General features: G+C 38.8%; 1 protein-coding gene across 1 annotated transcript in view; it reads right to left on the reverse strand.

The window, feature by feature from the left end:
- The window catches only part of LOC150086896 (PX domain-containing protein kinase-like protein), a 257528-nt gene that overhangs the window by 93223 nt on the left and 141735 nt on the right, over positions 1-22570 (reverse strand). The window lies entirely within an intron of this gene.

The following is a 22570-nucleotide window of genomic DNA, read 5'->3' on the forward strand; positions in this document are numbered from 1 at the left end:
GTGAGTGCTGCATACAAAAATTCAACATCAAAAACATTTTCAAAACATATTTAGAAATATCTTTCTCAGACAAAACACAAGACAAATTGAAAAAGAGTGGATGCAGGATAGATCTGCAGAAACTTGTGTTCAGCTAGAGAGTGACCGATAGTTAGAACAAACTTCCATCTGGCATTGCAGATGTGGATAGCTCAAATAAATTTAAGAAGAAATTAAACAAATTATTAGAGGGGGATGGATGGATAGGTGAAGTGGATAGGGGGTTCTTTTTTTTTTTTTTTTTTCATTTGGCTGATGCTGCATCTGTGCATCATTTGCCACTACTAATACTAATAACATTCAGTGTTCTCCACAGAAAATTTTGCCAGCCAGATGGGGAAGTGTAATAGTTTGCAATATTATACAATTTTTTGTTATTTATAAATGTGACTTAAGTGATACAAAGAGAAAATTAATTGCATAATTTAACATCATATGCTCCTGTCACATTGACCTCGGATCGCATAGTATATTCAAATTAATATTGATTAAGAGCAGCGAGTAGACCATACAGTATCGTGAGAATTGGTTAAATTTTAGCCGGGCAGTCAGTTAAATTTACTGGGCAGTGCACACCCATTCAACAGGTCCTTGGGGGACAACACTGCATTGCACAAATACGTAAAATGCTCATACAAAGCTCTCAAAATATAAACAGGAGTTTGCAGATTGAAAAGCAAAAAAAAAAAGGGATAAGGGAGGAAAAGGGTAAAAAAATTTAAAAAAAAAAAAAAAAAAAAGAAAAGAAAAAAAAGATAGAAAACAGAAGATTGTTGTACAGATAACTGCATCAGGAAATGACTATCCAATGCAAGCAATAAATATAGACATAAGTATCAGTCATTTCTGGGCCGAATGGCTAAAATAATTAAAATCATCATTAGTCATGATAAATAGACAATTAGAGGAGATATTACACGGAATTAAGTAATAACTCACTTACCACAGCAAATGCTACCAGCTTCAAACAGAAAAGAAAACATTAACTATGGAAATGAAAACCTACTTTATGCATCCACCAAAAACACTAATTAATGTATTACAATAACCTGCGATGAAAAGTAAATAAATAGTAATAAATTAAAATTAATCAGATGTTTGTTTAGTTTTTTTTTTCATAATTTGCAATATAAAATTATCAAGTATACACAATTTGGCAATTGGAAAACAAGATTGATGTTATGAGTGCTAGTGCTGCCATCTACTAGAAGCAAGCAGGGAAATGAAAGAGTGATTGTTCGTAGAGCACTGCCGTCAAGGTCAGCAGAAATTTCAGAATGTAGTGCGAGCTGAATTACACATCCCTCCTGTGTCCGTGTTGTGGAGGATCAATAGAACAAAGAGAAAACATCAAGTTTTGTGTTTGATTGGAGAAACGTGCCACAGAAATGCTTCAAATGATGAAGCAAGTATATGGAGAGAATTCTCTGTCTTGTGCACATGTATCTGAGTGGCAAAATTTTTTTTCCCCATCGAAGAGAATCACTGGAAGATGATGAACATCTGGGCCCACCAAACACAGTTCAAATTCCAGATGTTTGTTTGTTGTTTGGTTTTTAGCAGCATTAGCAACTAAGGCCATATTGCTCCAGGAATATGCAGTGGTCATTCCCTGACCTTTCCGCATCCTCCATATTTGGTGGTGACGGGCTCGAACCCAGGTCTAATCAAGATTGATTAAGAGCGTGTGCTACGCACTGTTGCTCCTTCCCACCCGGCTATGGAGGCGCCCCAAATTCCAGACTTGATTTAAAAGCATGGGGGGGGGGGAGAGAGAGATAGAGAGAGAGAGACGTTTATCCGAAGTCAAAGTAATGCTTGCAAACATCTCAAGAATTCTTGTTTATTGCCACAACAGCCAATGTTGGCAAGACGTTTTAAGGGTAGTGACGTTTAAAATCAGCAGAAAACAAATGTTAGGGAGGCAACCTTAAATGACTTCAAGGGTTGTATCAGGGTAGTATACTATACAAGAAGACAATTTACAGTTTACTATACCTGTGTTTACAATAATGTCAGGAGTCTTGTCAATAAAATCAGTGAATTTGAACTCCTGGTTAGGAAAACTAATGTTGACATAACAGGGCTAATGGGCATATGGTGCAACCCTATAGAATGAGTCTCATTATGGTATGTACAATGTATTTAAAAGGTACGGAAAATAGGTGGGGTGGGATTATGCTTCTCATCAAAGGCAGCCTGAGTGTAACAAATACTTTTGCAGATTCAGAAGTTACATATAATAGTTTGGTTTGGTTTTTTTTTTTTAGGAGAATTAGCAACTAAGGCCATATTGCTCCGGGGATATGGTGGTCATTCCCTGACCTTTCCACATCCTCCATATTTGGTGGTCACTGGCTCGAACCCCGGTCTAATCAAGAAGTGTGTGCTACGCACTGCCGCTCCTGCCTACCTGGCTACGGAGGCGCCACATATAATAGTAAGAATCTGTGTGGTGTGAGTTAGTTTGAAGCAAAAATATGAGATGGGTATAAGTAATCTATAGACCAGAAGACTGTGGAATGAAATGAGTGAACAAGAGTAAATGCCTTGTGATGGGCGATTTCAATTTGCCTCCAACTGATTGGAGCAAGTGGAAAGGAAACTCACCATAAGCATAAGTTGTGGAAAATAAAGCAAGCTTATACAACAACAGCCAGAGGGGAGGAAAAAAAAACAACACTTTCCATTTCACCTAATCACTCCTTCCAATAGTTTGTCTAGTTCTTATTTGAATTTATTTAAGCTATCAACTTCCAGAACAGATGGAAGTTTGTTCCAGCAATCAACCACTCTCTGGCTAAATGCAAAATTCCACACATCTATTCTGAAAACATTCTTCAATTTGAATTTGTGCCTCCCTCATTTGTGTGTAATCTGAGTAAGAGGAAGAATTCTATCAGCATCGAGCTGCTCAATCCATTCAAACCTTAAACATCTCAATCAGATAACCTCACAGCTGCATAGTCATCAGAAGCTGCAATTTGCAGAACTGAAGCCTTTTTAGGTAAGAGCACTACTTTGTTCCCCTCACCAATTTCATTGACCTTCTCTGTACATATTCCAGCAGCTCTACATCCTTCAAAAATGAGACCACCAGACATGAATGCAGTACTGAAGGCCTGACTACTGCCTTATAAAATGGGATAAAATCACTTCCTTATACCTGCTAGCAAAATTGCTGTATAGCATTAACAAAACCCCATGAGCTGTCCTGGCAGCATGTCTGCACTGTTCAGAGAACTTCATATCAGACTGCACAATTACCTCTAGATCTTTATCATTTTACACTACTCTCAGTGTGGTGCCACAATTGGTACATTACACTGGGGTTACTGATACCCATATGCAATACTTTGCATTTCTCAATGTTAAACTTCAGTTGCCATCTGTCTGACTTTTCTAGATCACAATAGCAGAACTAACAAATGCTCTTAATAGAATCAAGGAAAAGAAATGACTAGAGAATGATTTAATTGAACCAGAAATGATAAAAATCCTTGCCAAAAGTCAGTCTCAATGTCTAATCCAACTATTTAATAACTGTCTAAGCAAAGGTATATTTCCTACCACATGGAAACTAGCAAACTTGAGATTAATCAAAAAGAATCCAGTAAAACCTCCAAATTATCCTAAATCTCACAAGCCAATAGTCTTGTTGGAAAAGCTCAGTACCACTTAGAAGCACATTATCTGAATGCAAACCTTTGATTGGTCAACAGTTTGGCTTAAAACATGGATGTTTAACCAAGGATGCAATGAACAAATGACTGCAGCCCAAACCACCCAGGAAACCTACATGCTGGCTATTTCAATTGATTTTGCTGGTGCCTTTGATACCTTATGGTGGCCCAGCATCCTCAAGAAAATACTACATGCTGGTATTCCACAGAACCTGTGGAATACCAGCATGTAGATACCCTCAGGGTTCAGTGCTGGGTCCCTGTTTTTGAAACCTGGTGCTGGACAAGTTCCTGGAGGATGACATAGCCCAATTGGACAAGATCACCTTTGCAGATGACCCAGTTCTGTGAAGAGTAATACCAGAAGGGCTCTGGAAGACCAGGCAGATCATGCCCTGAACCTTCTATAGAACTGGGCACAAACCCATAAGCTGGTAATTTCTAGTACAAAAATTAAATCCATCCTACTAAAAGGCAAATTAAGATCACCTCTGATAAAGATTTCAGGAAAAACAATAGCCCTAACAATATAACTAAAATACCTTGGAGTCATCTTTGACTCCAAGCTAACATTTCATCCTCATCTAACAAATGTTGGTAAAAAAGTGAGATGGTATGCTGGCATAATTGCCAGAATAAGTAGAGCCAACTGGGATTTAAAAAGGAAGACTTTAGCTATCGTTATAAGGCTATCTTCCTCCCAGTAATTACGGGGCTGGTTCCCTAGAATGTTACTAGTCAACAATAGAGCTAAACTAGTATCCATTGATAATTAAACTGGTATCCTAGTATTCTAAACTAGTATCCATCTGTCATCCTACTTACAATTACCAGGGAATGTCTCAAGGTCAGCACCCCCCCCTCAGAGGCATCAACTATAGGCTAAGAAGGCAGATCCCTACTAAGTTGTTAGGTCTATGTTGATCCCTGCTAAGGGATCAACATAGACCTAACAGCTGATCCTAAACAGGAAAAGGATACTGACCTGTCTATACCAGCAATGGCAAGATAGATGGGACCAGTCAGATAAAGGGGATGTCACTAGGAGTTTCTTGCAACAGATAACCCTGGTCTCCCCCCAAACCTCCACCCAGGTTTGCACCAGGCTTATACACTACATTTTTGCTAATGGGACTTGGCTCCCTGAATGTAAAACTTTCAACTTGGCCTCACACATGACTCAAAATTTACCTGTGGTGCTGATGAAGATTGAGTCCAGGTCTTATACAATTGCCTCAATTATCATCCCCACATATGTATACTCGTGACAAAAATAAGATCCATAAGCTGCGGAAATGAATAACTTCTCATCTCTCATGAGATGCATTACATGGCCTTCTCTGAATTTTATCAAAAAGCTTTTGAGACTTGGAGAAGCAACTATGCAGTTACAACCTAAAGTGTGACACCCCACCTCTACCTTGAAAAGTTCCTCTCCCTGACTGTGACTAGTATCCATCTGTCAGTATCATAGTATCCAACTATTGATAATGACTGGACAGCTAGAATGTTTCCCACCCACTGCAAGTACAAAAAGAAATGTTTTTGATGGAGTGTATGTTAAGTGTGATTGAATATATGTAATAGTGTAGTTAGTATTGACATGTGTAACTTACTGGGTGGAAAATAAGTCAATTTAGCCTGGAGAGAAAAATATCTATAAAATGTGTGTGTGCACTATGTCTATTTTATTCAGGGTACTGTGTGAATGAGGAGCGAATGAGAATTTTTGATAGATGTTAATTGTCACACCTTGAATGTGATGTGTGTATAAAAAAAAAGTTTATTTCCAGGTTAAGATATACAAATGTGAGTGCAAGTAAAGTCACCTGTGTAAAGTGTACAGTGGCTAAATGAATGTAATCGTGATGAGTCAAAAAAAAAAAAAGTGCAGATGTCTTGATAGTTGTGTTTAGTTATGTGGTACCTGTGTCCTGTCTCTGAGTGTATGATGATATATGAAAGGAGGCACATGAGTGAGTGATTGTTGTCCGTTGTTACCTACTAGTCTACACCTAAATGATTAATAAAAAAAAAACAACTAGTCTGGCCAGTTTAGGATATCATGCAGAGCTGCACTGAGGAGGCTCCCCCACACACAGAGCACTCTGACCTTATGACTTTCTTCCTCCACAGTCCTATCTCTCATTCCAACCTTTCCCTTGGTGGACCCTACCACCACAAACCTTTTACTTTTTCTTAACAGGCCTGTCCCCTTGTGTGAGAATGTGCTTCTTCCACAGAGGTGTCCCTCTGTCCCTTTAACTTCTTATTCCCAGGCAGACAGCTTTCCTATTGTCCACCTTAATCTTCATCTGTTTCCTGCCTCTTCACTGTCATCCCCTTTCATGCTTTCCTCTTCTAGTGGTTTTTTCCCCCCTAGGATTCTCCCTGGCCAGTTCAGGCACACTCCAGGGTTCACCCCTGCCAGAGAACTTTCTACCTGTGCTACACTCCAGCTACATCCCCAAGGCAAGGACAGGCAACGTGGGACCCATTAGGGACCCCCGGCTATATACCGGAGGAACAACAGGCTAACACAACCCAACATTACACTAGGCAAGCTAACACTAAAACTCACACGTAGTTTGTAGTAGAAACCCCCATTGCCACTTGACAATGTACACAATATCCTTTCTATATATATTGTAATCCCCATATTCAAATTCTGCATCCCTTATAACTGGGTGACACAGTGTCTTTGATATTCCAACAATGTCTTCATCTGACGTCTTGACCAGCACTTCAAATTCATCAATTTTATTTACTATGTACCTAGCATTGGTGTACATGCAAGTATACATGCACCTGTTCTTACTCTTAGTTACCTTAACACAGCCAGTGTAATTGCCTATTCCATAATGACTCCCAGCAGTCCTTGAAATCCCCAGCACTTTCAAGGCTGCTGCTGGTCATTTCAATAGAAGCAGCGCAAGAATCACTTTTACCTCTGTTTGCAGCTATTGTTAATATACTAGTCTGTGTATCCCCTAAACTAGCAGTTTCCCAACTCCCCCTACACTGCCTCAACAGCATCAGTGCATATTCTTGCACCCTTTCTATTTAAGTGTATCCTATCCTTGTAGAAACAGTCTCTACTGTTAAAAAGAACAGACCATAGTGAGAAAAATTCTGCCTCGTGAACATTTGCACAATCTCTCCAGGGCTCAATTAATTGCAAAGGTTCTCATCGTATGATCCTTTCTATAGTGTCTGGGCAGGATTGCAGGCACCTTCAAATTTAACCCTAACTCATGACTTTTTTTCAACATTGTCCTATACTTGTTATATAAGAATGTGGATCTCCTACTCTTAATGTCATTAGTGCCAACATGTACAAAAATATCACCTGTTGTGCCCCTAAAAGATAATATCTGCTCTACAATGTCATCAACTTCTGCCCCTGGCATATATACCCTGGTCCTTTTTCATTTATTTAACCTTAATTAACCTAAATGCCCTCTTTTGAATGGAATCTAGAAGCCTGAGAGTGGTTTTATGGGCACCAAGCAAGATATGAGAACAATATTCAATGGCAGGAAGGTTTTGCGATTTGTACAGATATCTGAAAGAAAAAATAACACTCTAAGTGAAAGAGAAAAATCCAGTTTTTCAGATGCAGAGGAAACAATACATGTGATGTGGTTATGACAAGACAGATTAGAAGTCAGGGTAATAGAGATGTGTGATCTTGTCTAGATATCTGAGTGTCATCAAAGGTAAGCATAGGAGCAGAAGAAACCTTTTTGTGAGATATAAGACGACTGACTGACTTTTAGAAGGATTGAAACCAACTAAGTTACCTTTGCCTCACTGGAGAATTACCTGAGGATCAGCATTTGGGGGAATTGGTAGTAGATATTCGAAAATTTGAATCTGTTTGTGCAGGGCAAGGTTTCTCAAACTGGAAGGTGGAATGCACTGTGCTGTCATCAGCAAACCTATGGATATGATTTCCTGACAAGGGGAGAAGGTCATCGATATACAAAAGGAAAAGAGTGGGAGAGAAAACCAAAGTTTGAGGAACACCTGGATTAGTGGAGAAGTTAGAAGACAGAGAGCTGTCGACCACCTGTGGTGAGAGGTCAGAGAGAAAACTGAATACCTAATTACAAAAAACAGATGGCAAAACATAAGATGGAGGCTTATTTGGGAGACTTAAGCCAAACACAATCAAAACCCTTTGAAATATCAAAAGCAACTGCTTGAGTTTTGTTAAACTTTTCCCTTGAATTTGTTTATTGATGAGTAAAATAAGCCAGAATATCACCAGTGGATCAATCCTGATTGAATCCATACTGGATCACTGATCAGTGGAAGATTTCTAGACAGTTAAAAAGTTGGCAGTTAACTGATTTCTCCACTGTTTATGATAATTGGATGGAAGGGAATTTTCACACATTTTAGGAACTGGCTGGATATGAGAAATTTCCAAGCAGAAGGGAAAGAACTTGTGGAATAAGAAAGTGTAAAAAGGCGTAAAAAGGTTTGGTCCTTGAGGATGTCACAGGCATTCTCTCAAATATGCCAGACAAGCTGTACTGGCTACCTGGGAGTCTAAAACGCTGATGGAACTGATATTCGGGTGACATTCAAGTCAAGTAGACCCAATTTCGGCGAAGTCCGGACGGTCTGTGACAGCCAAATCCTCTGCTTGCACCTTCACGATGGTGGGACTGTTAGTAATCCTGGGTATAACCTCCATGCACAAGCACATGATGGGTGACCACCCAGGTAGGAACCAACATAAGCAGGGGTTGAGATCGCCCACACCACATGGAGGAATACCGCCCCTCTGTGTTACCAGGTAATACTAGGTGGTAGATGAATTTCATTAAACCGGTGCAATACCACCACTTTGCTTACTGGAGGCTTGAAGTGGTGGAACCCATGTTTAGTCCCCAGAGCTAAGTTCCAGTCAACTCTTCCCCATCTCTTCCACCATGCAGTATGATTGATGACCTTTGAGGTTATGATGAACATCATGGCGAGATCCAATCTTCCTTACATTTCGATGGTGCAGCTCTAAAATGGTGTTTGCAGGCCAGCCGCTAGTTAGTACACCGGACTGAACCTATAGGTAACTCTATAGGATTATACACTATCTGATCCGGAAGCCTCCTAAAGAGTTACCTATAGGTAACTCTTTAGGAGGCTTCCGGATCAGATAGTGTATAATCTTGCTACCTCTACTCTGCCAGATAGTGACTGGAAGGAGTCCGAGAAGTGTGTATACGGGGAGCATTGTCAAGGCCATGTTATGTCAAGGATCTGGGTATATTCTTACCATGTGTACGCCAATCCAAAAATTTCATTACTTCATACAGCATGTCCTCCCATATGCATACATATGCACAAGTACGGCCTCAAAGGTGGTACTTGTGCATATGTCCATTCTGTTATTCCTTGTCAGAGAATTAGTAATTTGGAATGTCCTCTCTTCGATCTTCTCTGGCTTAAAATTTCTCTACCTAATTGTGTCAAATTCATTTGCTGTCTCTACCATTCTCCCAACTCCACTAATCACTTGGAGCTCTTTGACTTCCTCTCTTTGCAACTTGACTTTCTCCAGTCCAACTTTCCTAACAGTGAGGTAATGTTCCTTGGTGATTTTAATGTTCACAACTCAAGCTGGCTTCCGTTTTCTGGTCACACTGACCCAGCTGGTCGAGATGTTGAGGCTTTTGCAATTTCTAATGACCTTGCACAGATTGTACATTTACCTACAAGAATACTGGACAATCCTAACCATACAGCCAACATGTTTGATCTTTTTCTCACAAACAACCCTTCTAAGTACACGGTCAAAGTGAGTGGTCCTTTAGATACCTCAGATCACAGCTTGGTGATTGTCTCTTCTCCAATGGAGCCTTTATCTCATGGCTATTCCCAACCTCGCATTGTTTGGCATTACAAGAATGCAAAATGGGATGACCTGCAAGATTTCTTTTCTTCTTTTCCTTGGTCGGACTACTGTTTCAAAACTTTTGATGCCAACGTTTGTTCTGATCGTGTCAGTGAAATTATTCATGTAGGAATGGAATCCTTTATTCCACACTCCACTTTAAAATCTTGTCCTTTATCTAAAACTTGGTTTTCCAATAAATGCGCTAAGGCTGTTCACGAGAAGAATGTTGCATATCGTAATTGGCTTGTTTCCAATTCTTCAGTTTCATTTTCTGCCTACACCAAAGCTCGCAACAATCGTAAAGCATTCATTATTCAGTCCAAAATAGATTTTGAACAAGCTAAGAGTAGAAAACTTGCTTCTTGCCCTAATGGTAGCAGAGCATTCTGGTCTCTTGCCAAAGCTATTGGCCACAACTTTTGCCCATCTCTGCTCCCACCTCTGTCAAAACCAGATGGTTCTGTTGTCACTTCAGCCAAGGATAAAGCTGACCTGCTAGCATCCCATTTTTCTTCCAACTCGTATAATAATGATCTTGGTAAAACACCTCCCACCATTCCCAACATGCTCCATTCAATGCCTCGTGTGATGTTCCGTCAAAAGAATGTCAGAAGGATTTTGAGCAATCTCGATGGTAAGAAAGCTCCAGGTCCTGATGGTATTTCTCCACGTGTTCTCAAAACCTGTGCTCCTGAACTTACTCCTGTTCTTGGCTGTCTTTTTTCACTTTCTTATTCCAAAGGTGTTTTTCCTTCTGCTTGGAACTCTGCTCATATCGCCAGTTCCTAAAAAGGGTGACAAGTCCCTCCCATCCAATTATAGTCCCCACTGCAATTACTTCTACTTTTTCTAAAGTAATGGAGAAATCAATTAACTACCAACTCTTAAACTACCTAGAAACCTTCCATCTATCAACAATCGCCAGTATGGATTCAGTCAGTATCGATCCACTGGTGATATTCCAGCTTGTGTTACCCATTTATGGACAAATTCAATGGAAACTTGGTAAAACACAAGCAGTTGTTTTTGACATATCGAAGACTTTCAAATGTGTGTGGCATAAAGGTCTTCTAAACAAGCTTCCACCTTATGGTTCGCCAACTGTTTTTTGTAATTGGTTATCCAGTTTTCTCTCTGATCGCTCACTGAGGTTGATGGTAGATGGCTCTCTGTCGTCTAACTTCTCCACAAATGCTGGTGTCCCCTAAGGTTCAGTTCTTTCCCCCACTCTTTTCCTCTTGTATATTAATGACCTTCTTCCATTGACTGGAAATCCTATCCTAGTTTTGCCGATGACAGCACATTGCATTCCACTTTCCATTTTAAAAAACCTTGTTCTGCTCAATCAGCTTCAACTTCTCGAATATCCGCCACCAATTCCTTAAATGCCGATCTCCAGTGGGGCAAAGACAACTTAGTTGATTTCGATCCTTCTAAAACTCAGTCTTGTCTTATATCTTACAAAAAGGACTCTTCTGCTCCTATGCTTATCTGACACTGATTTCTAGTCAAAATGATATATCTCTTTTGGGGATTACCCTGACTTCTAATCTCTCTTGGCACAAGCACATTACAAATATTGCTTCCTCTGCATCGAAAAAACTTGGTTTTCTCTTTTGCTCTCGGTGTTACTTTTCTTCCAAACAGCTGTTCACTCTGTACAAATTGTAGATTCGCCCTACCATGGAATATTGTTCCCACATCTGGGGTGGTGCCCCCATAACCTCTCTCACGCTTCTAGATTCCATTCAGAAGAGGGCAGTTAAGTTAATTAATGACTCATCTCTAGCATAAGCTCTCCACTCTGTCTCATAGACCTACTGCTTGTGCTGGATGCCTTTTCTACAGATACTTCTATGGGCACTGTTCTTCTGAATTGGCTTCTATAATTCCCACTCTCTCTTTCAAAACGATCTGAACATGTGCCGCCACCAGCCAACATTCATTTACTGTCCAACTTCAAACTCACAGAACCAACTTTTCATCTTTCTCATTTATTCATTCAAGTGCTGTTTTCTGGAAAAACCTTCCTTCATACGTATTTCCTGAAAATTACAGTCTACAGAAGTTCAAGTCTAATGTTAACAAATATCTTCTTTTGTCTTCTCAACCTCCTACCCAAGCATGGTACTAAGTACTATGGGTTCTAATACCTCTCGTGTTTAGGGTTTTCATAAAAAAAAAAAAAAACTCAGGAGCACTGGTTTCAAGAACAAGTGGAGAACAGTCTTGGTATCAAGACTGTTCAAAATTCTTCTGACATCCATATGATGGAAGAGCTGTTATTTGTTATTGGTTTTTTTAGGAGCATTAGCAACTAAGGCCATATTGCTCCGGGATATGCGGTGGTCATTCCCTGACCTTTCCGCATCCTCGTATTTGGTGGTGACGGGCTCGAACCCCGGTCTAATCAAGAAGCGTGTGCTACGCACTGTTGCTGCTGCTCCTTCCCACCTGGCTACGGAGGCGCCTGATGGAAGAGCACATGAGGCACTGAATGGAGTGTACTTGGAATGGAAGGAGGTATTTTACCATGATCATCAATACAAGAGTTAAAAGAAAAGTAAGATGCTAGCAGGGTATCTTTAGCTGAGGTGGCAACAGAACCATCTGCTTTTGACAGAGGTGGGAACAGAGATAGGCAAAAGTTGCCACCAATAGCTTTAGCAAGAGATCAGAATGTTCGGCTACCATTTGGACAAGAAGCACGTTTTCTACTCTTAGCCTGTTTGAAATCTAGTCTAGTTAAGACTGATTAATAACTGCCTTACAATTGTTGTGCACTTTCATGAAGGCAGAAACGAACCTGGAAATTTGGATGCAAACCAATTCTGATATGAAATTCTTATCTTGAGCAGCCTTAGCACATTTATTGGAAAATCAAGGTTTAGATAAAGGAAAAGATTTTAAGGTATAGTGTAGAATAAAGGATTTTATCCTTACAAAAATAATTTTACTGACAAAATTTGAGCAAATGTTGAATTCAGAAGATCTGAAACAGTAATCTGATGAGGAAAAAAAAAAAGAAAAAAAATCTTGCAGGTAATCCCATTTTGCATTCTTGTTATGGCAGACAACACAAGGTTGGGAATGTCATTGTGAGAGGGAGAGAGAGACTTCATTGGAGATGAGACCATCACCAAGTTGTGAACTGAGGTGCCAAGAAGACCACTCACCTGGATTAGAAAAAGATCAAGAGTATTGGCTATGTGGTTAGGATTGTCTGGTATTCTGGTAGGTAAAAAATTTGTGCAAGGTCATTAGTAATTGCAAAAGCCTGAGCATCTTGACCAGTTGAGTCTGTGTAACTAGAAAATGGAAGCCAATTGGAGTTAACATTAGCAGTGGTATATGATGCAAGGAAGAAGCTTGCAGAAAGAAGCAAGCAAATAGCATCATCAAAAAAAAAAAAAAAAAAACCCTTTCCATTTCACCCATCCATTCACTCCAAACGTTTGTCTAGTTCTGCTTGAATTTATTTAAGCTGTTTAAGAATTTATTCAACTTCTACAATGACAGATGGAAGTTTGTTACAGGAATCAACCATCTGCTGGCTAAAGGCAAATTTCCACATAATCTAGTCAACATCTGTCTTTCTTCAATTTGAAAAAAATTCAAGAAAGACAGATGTTGACTAGATTACGTGGACTAGATTACTAGACTAGATTACGTAGACTAGATTACTGCAATTTGCAAACCTTAAGACTTTTTTTGTAAGAGCAACCCTTTGTTCCATTCACCAACCTTGTTGCCCTTCTCTGTACTAGTTCCAGGAACTCTACATTCTTCCTAAAATGAGGCCTCCAGACCTGTATACATTATACAAGGCATTGCCTAACGTTGCCTAACCATTGCCTTAAACAAGGGGATAATCACCTCCTTATCCCTGCTAGAAAAATTCCTGTATATCATTGACAAGACACGATGAGCTACTCATGAAGACTGTCTTGCACTGCACAATTACACCCAGGTCTTTTCATTCTCTACCATCCTAAGTATAGAACCATACAGTTGATACGTTACTCTGGGGTTACTGCTAGCCATATGCAGTACTTTACATTTGTCAACATTAAACTTCAGTTGCCACCTCTCAGCTCATCTGCTCAACTTTTCTAGATCCTGTTGCAGTAGTGTACTGTCATTAACAGCCATGCCAACCTTCGTATTGTCTGCAAACTTGGACATTAAGTCTGATATGCCTTCGTCAATATCATTAATAAATACAGAAAACAACAATGAACCCAATGCCGAACACTAGGCACTCCACTAAAAACATTAATCCATGAAGAGCAGTGTCAATTGATTATCGCTCTCTGCCTTCTCCCACTCAAACATCTCTTTATCCATAGCAGCAATTTGCCCTTAATGTCATACTGCTCCAATTTGTACCAATTTGTCTTCCATGTGCAACAGTATCAAAAGCTTTCCTAAAATCCAAGTATATGATATCAAAATTATTTTTTACATCCAGTTCCTTTGTGACCAAATCATAGTATCCAATAAAATTAGTCAGACAGACTTCCCATCAACAAACCCATGCTGTGTCTGAACTATAACTGCAGTCTTGTCTAGAAGAACCTGCAATGTTTCTTTAACCAGTGCCTTCCATTAATTTCAGTATTTAAAATAAATAAATGCACAAGGCATAATACTTTAAGAGTTTGGTATCTATATAATATCGGTGTTTAAATACACCATAGATAACTCTTAATAAACTACAAAGTAGTTGTTGTAGGCATCATTTGCTCTTTCTCATATTGTGCTCTGCCTTCACGACGAGTTGCCATGATATTGCACTACTTCGAATAAGTAACTCTTCACTAATAGAGAAGGCTATTGTTACTTATTCTCAGTTGAGTACCACCACCCAGACGGCACTGTTTCACGGCTATTGGCCGATCATCAGTGGGTGGGCAGGTACCCTGGTAATGCAGACATGACGACCCAGTTGTGAAGTTAATCACACAATATGAGAGATGCCAAGAGGTGTAGATGTCAATATTTAAAATAAATAAATGCACAAGGCATAATACTTTAAGAGTTTGGTATCTATATAATATCGGTGTTTAAATACACCATAGATAACTCTTAATAAACTACAAAGTAGTTGTTGTAGGCATCATTTGCTCTTTCTCATATTGTGCTCTGCCTTCACGACGAGTTGCCATGATATTGCACTACTTCGAATAAGTAACTCTTCACTAATAGAGAAGGCTATTGTTACTTATTCTCAGTTGAGTACTCCACTCTATTAGTGAAGAGTTACTTATTCGAAGTAGTGCAATATCATGGCAACTCGTCGTGAAGGCAGAGCACAATATGAGAAAGAGCAAATGATGCCTACAACAACTACTTTGTAGTTTATTAAGAGTTATCTATGGTGTATTTAAACACCGATATTATATAGATACCAAACTCTTAAAGTATTATGCCTTGTGCATTTATTTATTTTAAATATTGACATCTACACCTCTTGGCATCTCTCATATTGTGTGATTAACTTCACAACTGGGTCGTCATGTCTGCATTACCAGGGTACCTGCCCACCCACTGATGATCGGCCAATAGCCGTGAAACAGTGCTGTCTGGGTGGTGGTACTCAACTGAGAATAAGTAACAATAGCCTTCTCTATTAGTGAAGAGTTACTTATTCGAAGTAGTGCAATATCATGGCAACATTATGCCTTGTGCATTTATTTATTTTAAATATTGACATCTACACCTCTTGGCATCTCTCATATTGTGTGATTAACTTCACAACTGGGTCGTCATGTCTGCATTACCAGGGTACCTGCCCACCCACTGATGATCGGCCAATAGCCGTGAAACAGTGCTGTCTGGGTGGTGGTACTCAACTGAGAATAAGTAACAATAGCTTCTCTATTAGTGAAGAGTTACTTATTCGAAGTAGTGCAATATCATGGCAACTCGTCGTGAAGGCAGAGCACAATATGAGAAAGAGCAAATGATGCCTACAACAACTACTTTGTAGTTTATTAAGAGTTATCTATGGTGTATTTAAACACCGATATTATATTAATTTCAGTGGAACAGAAGTTAAACTAACAGGTCTGTAATTACTTGTGTCACCCTTTGATTCTCCTTTGTCAATTGGAGTTACATTGGCACAACTCCAGTCCATCCATGGGGACCTCCGTTGAGTCCATGAAAGCTCTCATAATTATAACTAATGGTTTGCTTACGGCTCCTCTTTTAATAACTAGATAGATTCCATCCACCCCAGGTGCCTTTCTTATGTTTAACTTCAACAATTTCTCCTCCACTTTGCTCTCAGTTATTACAAAATCATTTAGCTCACTGCCAGAGTTTGATAAACTTCTGGCATTCCCCTCCTTGAATAACTCCTTATGTGTGAATGTAGATGCAAAATACTCATTCAGTTTTTCAGATACCTGAGCAGGATCTCCAATATTGAACCATCGATGTCAAGTGAACCAATCTGATTCATCCCCTTCCTTCCAGAGTTTACATAAGTAAAAAGAACTCTTTGCTGTTTTTCCTTTGCATCCTTTGCCAAAGATTTCTTGTAATCTGCCTTTGCCTGCCTAACCTCCTTTGTGACTTGATTACAGACCAGCTTATATCTGCCATAGGCTTCTGTGTCATCTGATAATTTATATGCATCCCATGCATTTTTTTTGTCTCCGCCACGCATCTCATTAGTTCATCTGACATCCATTTAGGCCTAAACCTTAAAGAATATTTCTTAGTTGGTAAGAAAAGCCTAGTAGCTTCCAAGATTAATTCTTTGAATGCTTGCTTTCCATTTACAATTTGCTGTTGGTAACTTGGTAACATCATAAGTTGGTCCCACTGTATAGAATTCATAAACTGTCTCATACCACCATAGTAGTCACATTTACAAAAGCAAAACCCTTCTGTTTACGCATGATGGTAGTTGCACCTTCGAGTAAATCCTACATCAGCACACTGTGATCACTGCCACCTAGTGGTTCCTTTATTTGCAGATTCTTAATGCATGAAGAATCACTACTGATAATCAGATCAAGAGTTCCAATCATTAAAAATCACCAAGAAAAATTACCTCACCGTTAGGAAAGTTGGACCGGAGAAAGTTAAGTTTCAGAGTGAGGAAGTCAAAAGATTAGTCGAGTTGGTAAAATGATAGAGGCAAAAGATGAATTTGACAGAATGGGGCAGAGAGATTTTAAGCCAGAGAAGATTGAAAAGAAGATTTTCCAAATTACTATGTCTCCGACAGGGAATATCAGAGTGGACTTGTGCACTCTGATATTCCCTGTCTGATATACCACCTTTGAAGCGAAAGGAATCTTACAACAAATAATTAGGACAACTGAGATTAGCAGGTTGAATGAACAGAATTTGGAATCTGTTCATTCACTGCTCTGACAGAATTCGGATTCTGTCACAGCAATGTTTTCTGAGAGAACTGAGATTCTGTTCAGAAAAAGTAGGTGGGATTTGGCAGACATCACTGAGATTGGAATTGACACCACCTATATTTGTAAAATGAAAAAGGAAGTGTTTGGAAGATTTAGAGCTTTTCGCAGATAAGTTTGTTCTATTAGTTTGACTATTCATGATGTATTTAGGCACCTCCGTAGCCAGGTGGGAAGGAGCAGCAGTGCGTAGCACATGCTTCTTGATTAGACCGGGGTTCGAGCCCGTCACCACCAAATACGGAGGATGCGGAAAGGTCAGGGAATGACCACCGCATATCCCGGAGCAATATGGCCTTAGTTGCTAATGCTCCTAAAAACCAAATAACAACAACATGATGTATTTATTACTAAGAAAGGGTGGAGAGGCCATGTTATATGAAGTAATGAAGTTTTTGGATTTGGGTTGACATAACAAGAATATACCCAGCTCCTTGACATAATGTTGCTTCTAGAATGTCCCTCACCCATCATACATACTATTTGGACTCCCTCCAATCACTATCTGGTAGAGTAGAGGCAGCGAGATTATACACTATCTGATCCAGATGCCTCCTAGAGAGTTACCAACAGATTTGGTCTAGTGGATTATCTAGTGGCTGGTGTGTGAACACTGTTTTAGAGCTGTACCCTCGAAATGTAAGAAAGATTGGATCTCGCCATTATGTCCACCATAACCTCGAAAGATATCAATCATATGGAAGAGACGGGAGGATTTGCACCTGGGTGGTCACCTCCAACATACTAGGTGCCATATTTCAAGACTTGCATATGGGGGTTATAACCAGGGTTAATACATTCCCACCATCGTGAAGGTGCAAGCAGAGGATTTGGTTGTCACAAAACAACCGGACATTGCCAAAATTCAGTCCACTTGAGTTGAGTGTCACCTGAATATCAGTTCCATCAGTGTTTTAGAATCTCAGGTAGCAAGCCCAGCTTGAGTGAATGTCTGTGAGAGTCTCGAGAACCATATGAAGAAAGAGTGAATGTACTACATGAGAGGTTACTTTAGGCATGTAAAAAGTGGGGTTCCCCAGAGAGTGATACTAGGCCCACTGTTTTGATTTTCTTAAATGACAATGATGGTGGGATTGAGGGCATGATGTCAAAATCGGTAGAGTAGTTAACAATCAACTCCATACAATGCTTCTTCAGGATGACAGAGATAAACTTCAGGGATGGTCAGAAAAGTGACTAAGTGTTAGTGCCGCAAAATGCAAGGTCTTACACTTTGGTAATAACAACCCCAAAATAATATAAGTTATATAAGAATTAAAAACAGTACAAGAATAATGGGGGTTTGATGCCACATAAGTTGCTATGGCTATAATGCAGTACAAGGAGAAAGATTTGTGAGTTATGATACGGTCAGACATGAAGTTCTCAGAACAGTGTAGGCAGGCAGCAAGGATGATCCATGGTTTTCTACTGATGATTTATGAGGGGTATCAAAAGGTTTTTACCCTGACCTAGATAAAACATCAATAGGAAGATACTGCTTTTAATATGATTTGTCTACATATTCAATAACTAATGTGAAATTTTATTCCCGTAAGTGATCGTACACCAGAGGTGGAGCCCGGAATATCAGGAAGGATGCTATGGTTGACAAAGTGGAGGTATCGAGCAGTGATCAAGTTCCTGCATTTGCAGGGCAAGAAAGTTCAGGAAATTGATGAAGAAGTGAAAGCTGAGTATGGGCAGAATTGCCCATCCTATGACAATGTAAAAAAGTGGAAATGGGAGTTCCAGTGCAGTCATACAAGTGTCTCTGATGAGCCAAGATAAGGAAAGCCATCAACATCCACACACAGTGAGACAGTTGCAAAGGTTGAGCAGCTGGTGCTGAGTGACAGATGTGTGACAATTCGTTTCATCACAAATGCAGTGGGAATTAGTTATAGGTCTAGCCACAGCATTTTACATGATCATCTGCACATGTCTAAGGTCTCCGCACGATGGGTTCCAAAATTGATGACGCCTTTGCAGAAGCAATGTTGAATGCAATGTTCTCACCAACTGTTGGATTTGTGTAATGCAGATGTTGAGAACTTTTTTTAGGGTGAACCCACCCTATTCTCCTGACCTAGCACTGTCAGACTTCTTGTTTCGAGAAATGAAGAAACCATTGCCTGGATACCACTTTGATTCGTCTCAGGAAGTCATCAATGAAGTGGAATCGTGGTTTCAGGCAAAAAGTGCAGACGTCTATGATCAACGCATTAAATAACTGATCCATAGATGGCAGAAATGTGTTATTATACATGGAGAGTACACAGAAAAGGATTAAAGTTTCTCAGAGGTTTCACCTTTCTAGGGCTATTATTTCTAGGTAAGAACTTTTTGATACCCCCTCGTATTGCACATTGTGTTGTGGAGTTAGGGATGTCATACTCCCACTTTATAAGGCAAGTGTAAGACTGCACCTGGAATACTGTGTTCAAGTATGGAGGCTGCACCTAAAGACAGACAATGTGCCTATGCATGGTGAGATTGGCAAATGGACATCTATATGAAGAAACTTCAAAGAATTGGGCTGCAGAGTTTGGCAACTAAACACCTTAGAGGGGACTTATTTGACATATACAAGGCTCTGAGAGGAGAAAGTAAAATGAATAAGGGTGAAAATTTTCACTGTTACAAACAATTACAAGACTAGTGGCCATAAATTCATATTATTAGACAGCAGGTTTAGAATGAATTGAAGGAAGTTTTCTATTAGCCAGTGAGTTGTTTATTACTGGAATAAGTTCTCCAGGGCTTCTGGAAGCTAAGAGCTTGGGGAGATTTAAAAAAAATCAATAAGATAAGCACCTATGTGAGGAGGGAGTCAAATAGGTGGCGTGTTTATTTTATTTTATTTATTTATTATTATTTTTTTTTTTGGCTGTTGCAACAAAAGCTTCAGGCTTCCTTCCAAAATAAGACACTAATTAACATACCAAATTGTCTCTACAGTATATCTGATTACTTGCACAGAATGTTCAGTCAAACATGCATACACTTGCACTATCTAACTTGGCAGCAGTTAAATAGTGCCACTAATTGTTACAATGATGGCAATTAATTTCTGAAAAAGTTTTGGGTTGAACAGATTGAAATTCTTAATAGATGTAATTATTTTAATGAAAAATTTTAAAATTTCTAAACTGTTTCTAAACCTACTATTTTCAAAAAAAAAAAAAAAAAACTAATTCAGCTGAAAAGCGGGTAAAAAAAAAAAAAAAAAAATATATATATATATATATATATATATATATATACACACTGGTGTTCAAAGAAAGTGCATCACCCCTCAAAATTGTAATTGTCGTCCGAATAATGTAAGTATATGGCAATATTTCTTACAGGTTGCATCAAATAAGATTGACACGTGTAGGTAATGACGTAATATTGCATCAGCTGTTACTTTCAGCTATATAAGCATGCTCTGCAAGAGTTGCAGTCATTCCTTGCTTGTGTCAGGATGGAGAGTTACATGCAGTTGACACCACAAAGAAAGAGTGCTATTGTTGCTTTATGTGGGGAAGAATGTTCTTCCCATCATATTGCTTATAGAGTGTCTTGTAATCAGTTGACAATGAGTAGATTTCTTTCCAAACTCAAGAATACTGGTTCTGCTGAAACGAGTTGCTGCCAACCATTAGAGACCATTACAACCTGACAAGTAACTGCATCTTTCAGGATGACTCTGCTCCTTGTCATTGGGCAAAAAGTGTAAGTAGGCACTTCTGTAGTTACTTTAGCTTCATTTCTGCATTAGAGGTTCAGCAGTAATGTGTTTACATTTGTTACAGGTGAAAAAGTGGTTGGAAGAATAGTCCATTACAACTCTTAGCTGGAAACAGCCCGCATCTGAATCCTATAGAGAACTGTTGGCATCATGTGGAATCTGCAGTTGCCAGAAAGAAAACTTCAGGAAGTTCAGGAAGCCATAATTTTGAACTCCAGGAAGCCATAATTTTGGAATATTTTGAGAGCATCTGTCAAATATTGCTTAGCTTTGCCTTAACTATTAATAAATATCTTTTGTTTATATTTCTATTTGTGATGCTAGTCATTAATGTAACATACCATCGTGAAAAACGGTTAGAAATATGAAATTCCTAGATGATGCACTTTCTTTGAACACCTGTGTACACACACAGGTGTGTGTGTGTGTGTGTGTGTGTGTGTGTGTGTGTGTGTGTGTGTGTGTGTGTGTGTGTGTGTGTGTGTGTGTGTGTGTGTGTGTGTGTAAAGAAGATATTTAGCCTCTTCCATTTTGAAGTTTTTAAAACTATTAACAGGTTCACTACTTCTTGAATACAAATGGATTTTAATCCACTTGAGAAATCAACCCTACTTTAGAACTTTTTCTTCCAATTTTATAGAAGAAAAACTGGATATTTTTGAAAAGCAACCTTCACTGAGAGCTGATTAATTCAGTCATAGTGAGAAGAAAGTCCCAAAAATATTTCTGTCCTTTCCAATCCAGATTACCTCAATCCCATGGTTTTCAATCCCAGGTCAAAACAATGGTCAGAAAAGCAAGTAGCAAAAGCATTAAGTGCATGAAAATTAAGCATCATGAATGTGCATAATGCTTACATTAATAATTAAGTAATTTTGTAAATTAATTCTTAATTTACTTATTCAATTCCTGTATTTATTCTTTACATAAATCATTGAAGAAAATCCACATTCACAGTAGAAGTTTTCATCCAATAATATTTTGAGTATTTTCATCCAAATGAACATAATATTTACTAGCCTTAACTTTTTAAATTAACTGTTCCCTAACATTTAAAGCCATGTATGAAATTTTTGATATGGTGTTGGATAACGGAATCAATTCAAGTTGTTTTGCTACTCTTTCCCAAAATTGAACTGGCTGTATCTTTAGCTACCAATAGCAATAAGGACTCACCAATTGTATGAGATTTCATGCTTTAGCTATTCTTAAACTATGTAAGATGCCTCTACAGCCTTCATATTAACTCCTGAGAATGCACAGTTCTCAGGAGTTAGTTTCATTTTGCGAGTCACAAAATGCAGTTTTCTCCTAATTCTTAAAATTTTGAACAAGATTCAGTGTATACTGACAGATTCATCACACCATTAACCCATTAGGCCCATCAGTGAAATATCTGCTGTGCATTAATCACCAGTGCAGTTGTTATTCTCTTTACCTTCTTAAATATACAAGCACTCAAGTAATTTTTAAAATCACAAGTTTCTGTCTATGCAGAGTAATTATGCAAAACATGCTGATGGATAAGGCACCACTATTTTTGTCTTCTACTTTATGTACACTATTGTCATTCTCAGTGGGTGGCTGATAGCATTGCTACCACACTCACTAATGTTACAGTAATTTAGATACTGATTGTTTTATGCTAAAATTATTATACAAAAATCCTTCTTGTCTCAATTATTATAATTATATAAAAAAAGTTCTTAAGTATCTTATTTCTTTAATTTTATTTTTGCACACCTCATATTTCCTATATTGA

The sequence above is a fragment of the Mastigoproctus giganteus genome, chromosome 4 (assembly GCF_048544385.1).
Source record: "Mastigoproctus giganteus isolate SK-2022 chromosome 4, ASM4854438v1, whole genome shotgun sequence".
Taxonomy (NCBI): Eukaryota; Metazoa; Arthropoda; class Arachnida; order Uropygi; family Thelyphonidae; genus Mastigoproctus; species Mastigoproctus giganteus.